This window comes from Herpailurus yagouaroundi, unplaced genomic scaffold (assembly GCF_014898765.1).
Source record: "Herpailurus yagouaroundi ecotype Mexico unplaced genomic scaffold, PumYag 187, whole genome shotgun sequence".
Taxonomy (NCBI): domain Eukaryota; kingdom Metazoa; phylum Chordata; class Mammalia; order Carnivora; family Felidae; genus Herpailurus; species Herpailurus yagouaroundi.
The window spans coordinates 3,774,107-3,780,106 of NW_024412418.1; positions in this window are offsets into that span (position 1 = coordinate 3,774,107).

A 6,000-nucleotide genomic window follows, 5' to 3' on the forward strand; every position below is an offset into this window, starting at 1 on the left:
AAGAGGAAATGGCCATTTTTCTAGGTCACAAGTTGGCCGAATGTAAGCAAGACTCGCGAAATAAATTAGGCCATTTCCCTCGACTTCAGTTAATTAAGTCTGCGTTAAGCAATGTGCGGTTTCTATGCACCTATTTAAGGACCTGAGGGGGGGGAAAGTATAAATGTTTTACTAATGAGATTTAAATAGCCCTTCAAAGCACAACAGGAGAGAGGCCGTCAGGCAGGATATAACTGATTGCCAAGTTATTTATCAGAAAACTATTAGTGCAGGATTTGAGAAGAGGGAGAGGCTCTTCCCCAGTGAATGGGGTGACGGGCAGGTGGAGTTTCAGTTGTGTCTGGAAGGTTGGTTAGCAGCTTCAGGAGGTAGACAGGGGTCAGACTGAGGCTCCTCAGTAGAGGAGGTAGAGAGGGGTCAGACTGGCAGAGAGAAACAGCATGACCAAGGCCTGGGGACTCACCGGGGCAGGGAGACCAGGTCTGGTAAACACTTCTGCACCTAACACAGAGTGGGTACCAGTATATATGCGATAACGGGATGAATGAATGAGTAGATGAAATGTGTGTGAAGATGAGCAAACAGATGTTATCTGGGGGGGGGGGGGGTCAGTGGGAGATGAAGCAGTAAAGTTTGGTTGTGGGGAGTTCTGAACACAGAGGAGTTTGGATATCACTCAGAGGACACAGGGGTTCCCTACTATGAATTCGACAAATACATATCACATGTCAAGTGAGTTCTAGAGGTGAGAGAAAAGCCCTGGGAGATCTCCTAAGTTGCTGATTTTAAGTTGACGTGGTCGTGGAAAGCAGAGGCCCCTCTGATTAGTCGGCATAGGTTAGATTACGTTGCAGTCACAAACAGCGCTGGATTCCAGGGGCTTAAAGCAATGGAGATCTGTCTGTTGCTCACACTGCAGCCCCATCCCAGCTTGGCTGTAGCATGACCCCGTGGTATCTTCGCCCCAGGATCTGGCTGATAGGGCAGCCTATATCTGGGGCATGACTGCTTTTGGAACAGAGGGGAAAAAAAAAAAAAGCCTGGTAAAGTACATGCTGGGACTCACAGCTTCTGCTTAGAAATGACACATTTCCTGGCTAAAGCAAATCACACGGCCAAGCCAGATGTCAGTGGGGTGGGGCAGCATAATTCCCCCTTCCCAGTAAATTTATTCGAACGATAGAACTACCACAGTGTCTTACTGAAATTCTGTGTAAAGTAAGACGCAGCAGACCGGGGAGATAGACAGTAGGGAGAGAGACGGTCTGGGGAGACATTCTTGGGTTAATCTAAGTCTGAGCTTTGTAATCCTGCCCCCAACCCCAGCAGTACAGAAACCACTTTTGCTTGTGTAGCCATTCGTAGCCATGTTCTGGATGGTTCTTTGTAGGGTGGGACAGGTTACCTCATTTGTGGGACCCAGAGCCAAATGAAAATGTGGGGCCCCTTGTTTGGAAATGATTAAGAATTTCAAGACAGTGACAGCAAAGCAGAAAATCACGCGTGGAGAATTTTTAAGTGTAGGCACTGGGCCACTGTACCAGTTGCACACTCGTGAAGCTGGCCCTGCATATAGGTGACCTCTGGTTCCATCAAGTCCCGGCTGGCTTGAGCTTCCCTCTCTTCTGCCTTTCACTCAGCCTTTCTCTTCTCTGTTGTGCAAGGCCGTCCATTTCTCATCGGCTTGACGACCATCTCCCTCCCACCCCCCATAAACGCTTATGCTTGAGAAGTCCTCCATGAATTGGGTGCAGGACCAAAGGGAGAAGCAGGAAACAGGGGAGCTAGGGGCAAGACGGTGAGGCGACATCAGGGCTATGGCATTTCCAACAGCCTTCACCCTTGCTCTCCACTGCAACTGCTTCGTACCTTCTCCATTCCCTTCAAACCCCCGACCTGCTCCCCTCTGTCTTCCTGTTTGTCCATCAGATGAGAAGATACATCTTCCCAAACCCAGGTCTTCAGACCTTCCAACACCGGGACTGACCCCAAACCCCCCAGGGAGACAGGGCTGCTGTCCTGCTGCAGAAAGCGAGTCCTCCCACCTCTGCTTAGGATCCCTCCCTTGCCCTACACTGTCATTTATCCCTTTCTGCCTTCATCCGTTTCACTCCTTCTTTCAACAGGATCCTTTCTGTTGGCTTCTATTTTTTGGATAACAGCTCTATTGAGATGTACATCCCATCCCACACATACAATTCACCTACCTACGTAAGTGTGCAATTTAATGGTTCTGAATGTATCCAGAGTTATGCAGTCATCACTACAATCAGTTTTAAAACATAATATATATTTGTGTCTTTTAAATGCTTATTTTCAGAGTCTTTAAATGTTTATTTATTTTGAGAGGGAGCTAGAGAGCATGTGCACATGAGCGGGGGGAGGGGCAGAGAGCGAGGAGAGAGAGAGAATCCCAAGCAGGCTCCGTGCTGTCAGCACAGAGCCTGACTTGGGGCTTGATCCCATGAACTGTGAGATCATGACCTGAGGTGAAATCAAGAGTCAGACGCTCAACGGACTGAGCCACCCAGGTGCTCCCAATTTTAGAACATAGTTAAAACTCTCTGGCCAACTCCCCCTGCTCAATAATTGTACCCCTTCCCACCTCCCCTCCCAGCCCTAATACACTTTCTATCTCTATAGATTTTCCTATACTACATGTTTAAACTAAGTGGAATCATACAATATGTGATTCTTTGTTACTGTTTTCATTTAGCATCGTGTTTTCAAGAATCATCCGGATTGTAGCATATATCAGCACTTCATTCTTTTTTATTGCCAAATAATATTCTGGCGACACGTCATTTTACTTGATAGACTTTGGGTTGTTACCACTTTTTGGCTATTAGGAATAATGTTTATATGAACATTCATGTGCAAGTGTTTTGTATGGATGCATCTCCATTTCTGTTGGGTATATACCTAGCAGTGGAATTGCCTGGTTATATGGTAATTCTATGTTTAATCTTTTGAGGAATTGCCAGACTGTTTTCCAAGGTGGCCGCACCATTTTACATCCCACCAGCAGTGTGTGAGTTTTCTGATTTCTCCACATCCTCACCAACACTTGTTATCGGCTTTTTTTATTACAGCCCTCCTTGTGGGTGTGAAATGGTATCTCACTGTGATTTTGCTTTGCATTTCCCTGATGGCTAATGATTATCATCTTTTCCCAAGCTTATTGGCCGTTTGTATATCTTCTTTGGAAAAACGTCCATTAAGATCCTTTGCCAATTTTTAATTGGGCTATCTTTTTATTATTAAGTTATAATCTTTATATATTCTAGATAAAAGTATCTTATCAGGTATATGGTTGCAAACATTTTCTCCTGTTCTATGGGTTGTATTCATACCTTTTTGATGGTGTTCTTTGCAGCACAGTTTTCAATTTTAATGAAGTCCAAATGATCTATTTTTTGTTGTTGCTGCTTGTGGTTTTTGGTGTCATACTCAGGAGACTATTGCTTAATCCAAGGTCATGAAGACTTATACCTATGTTTTCTTTGAACAGTTTCATAGTTTTAGCTCTTACATTTAAGTTTTGTCCACTGTGAGTTAATTTTTCTCTATGGTATGAGGTAGGGATTCAACATCATTCCTTTGCATATGGATATTCAGTTGTCTTTGCATTTGTTGAAAAGATTTTTCTTCCCCCATTGAATTGTCTTAGCACTCTTGCCAAAAACCAATTAGCCATAAATGTGAGGGTTTATTTTTAGAGACTCTATTCTAATCCACTGAGATGTATATCCATCCTGTCTTTATGTTAGTACCATGCAGTCTTTATTAGTGTGGTTTTGTAGTAAGTTTTGAAGTCAAGAAGTGTGAGTTGTTCAACTTTGTTATTTTTTTTCAAGATTGTTTTGATAATTCTGGAATTTCCATAAGAATTTTGGGATCATCTTGCCAATTACTGAAAAGAAGCCAACTGGAATTTTGATTATGATTGTAGTGAATCTGTAGATCAGTTTGGAGAGTAGTGCTGTGTTAACAATATGAAGTCTTCCAATTCATGAACATGGGATGCTTTTCCATTTATTTAGATATTCTTTAATTTCTTTCAACAATGTATTATCATTTTCAGAGTGTAAGTTTTGTATGTCTTTGTTAAATTTGTTCCCAAGTGTTTATTCCTTTTGATGCTATTGTAAATGGTTTTCTTAATTTTATTTTCAGATTGTTAATTGTTAGCATTTGGAAAATATAATTGATTTTTGTATATTGATCTTGTATCCCACAACTTTGCTAAAGTCTTTTGTTAGGACTAATAGTTTTAAAATGGATTCCTTAGGATTTTTTATTTAATTTATTTTTTTAATGTTTATTTATTATTGAGAGACAGAGAGAGACAGAGCACGAGCATGGAAGGGGCAGAGAGAGGAGGAGACACAGAATCTGAAGGAGGTTCCAGGCTCGAGCTGTTAGCACAGGGCCTGACGCGGGGCTCGAACTCACAAACCCAGTGAGATCATGACCTGAGCTGAAGTCAGAGGCTTAACCGATTGAGCCACTGGATGTTTTAAATAAAAGATCATGCCATCTGCAAACAAGGATAGTTTTATTCTACCTTTACAATATAGGTGCTTTTTATTTCATTTTCTTTCTTTTAAAATTTCATTTTCTTGACTAATTGCTCTGTATAGAGTCTATAGTGTAATTTGGAGTAGAAATAGCAAAACTGGACATCTTTGTCTTGTTCCTGATCTTAGGGGAAAAACATTCAGTCTTACCATTAAATATGATGTTAACTGTGGATTTTATTTTGTAGATGCTTGTTCAGGTTAAGGAAGTTCCCTTCTATTACTAGTTTTTGAAATGTTTTGATCATGCTGAGGTGTTGAATTTTGTCTGATGGTCTCTCTGCATATATTGGAATGATTGTGTAGTATTGCTTCTTCACTCTATTGAAATAGTGCATTACATTAATTGAAGTTAAACTGACCTTGCATTCCTGGGATAAATCCCAGTTTTGGCTAATGTTTGTATGTTGTTGTATTTTGTTTGCTGTTTTTTTTGCGAGGGTTTTGTTGTCTGTATTTGTAAGAGATACTGGCTTGTGGTTTTCTTTTCTTGTAATGTTTTTGTTTGGTTTTGGTATCAGAGTAATAATGACCTCCTAGAGTTGGGACTGTCTTTTTTCTTCTTCTTCTTTTCTTTCTTTCTTTCTTTCTTTCTTTCTTTTTGAAATTTCTATGGAGAATTAGTATTATTTGTTTTTCTTTTGCTGTTTTTCATTTTTTCTCTTTACCTCTGGCTTTCAACATTTTTATTATGATGTGTCTGGGTGTAGAACTCCTTGCATTTACCTTACTTAGAGTTTGTTGAGATTCCTGGAGGGTTTTCATCAAATTTGGGAAGTTTTCAGGCATTATGTCTTTGCATTTTTTTCTTCTTTATATCCTCTTCTAGTAATTCCATTATGCAATATTAAAATTTTTAAAAATGTTTATTTATTTTTGAGAAAGAGAGGGACAGAGTGCGAGCTCAGGAGAGGCCAAGAGAGAGGGAGACACAGAATCGGAAGCAGGCTCCAGGCTCTGAGCTGTCAGCACAAGGCCCGACACAGGGCTCAAACTCACGGACTGCGAGATCATGACCTGAGCTGAAGTTGGACACTTAACCGACTGAGCCACCCAGCTGCCCCTTGATAGTCTCTTTTTGATGGAACATTGTCATCATATCTCTTTTACTTCTTTAAGAATGATTCTTTTTACTTCCTTGAACATTTGCTTCCTGCTTTGGAGTCTGTTACATCTGACATCTGGGCTGTCTCACAGATGGTTTCTGTTGCTGCTTCTTTCCCTTCCCCCATTGCATGGACTACACTTTTTAGTTACTTTGCATATCTTGTAATTTTTTCTTGAAATCTGGACATTTTAGGTAATATATTGTAGAAACTCTGGAGACTGAAACCCTCTCCCTCCCTGGTTTATTTCTGTTGTTGTTCATGTGTTTGTTTAGTGACATGGTTGAACTATTTTAGCAAATTATATTTCACCC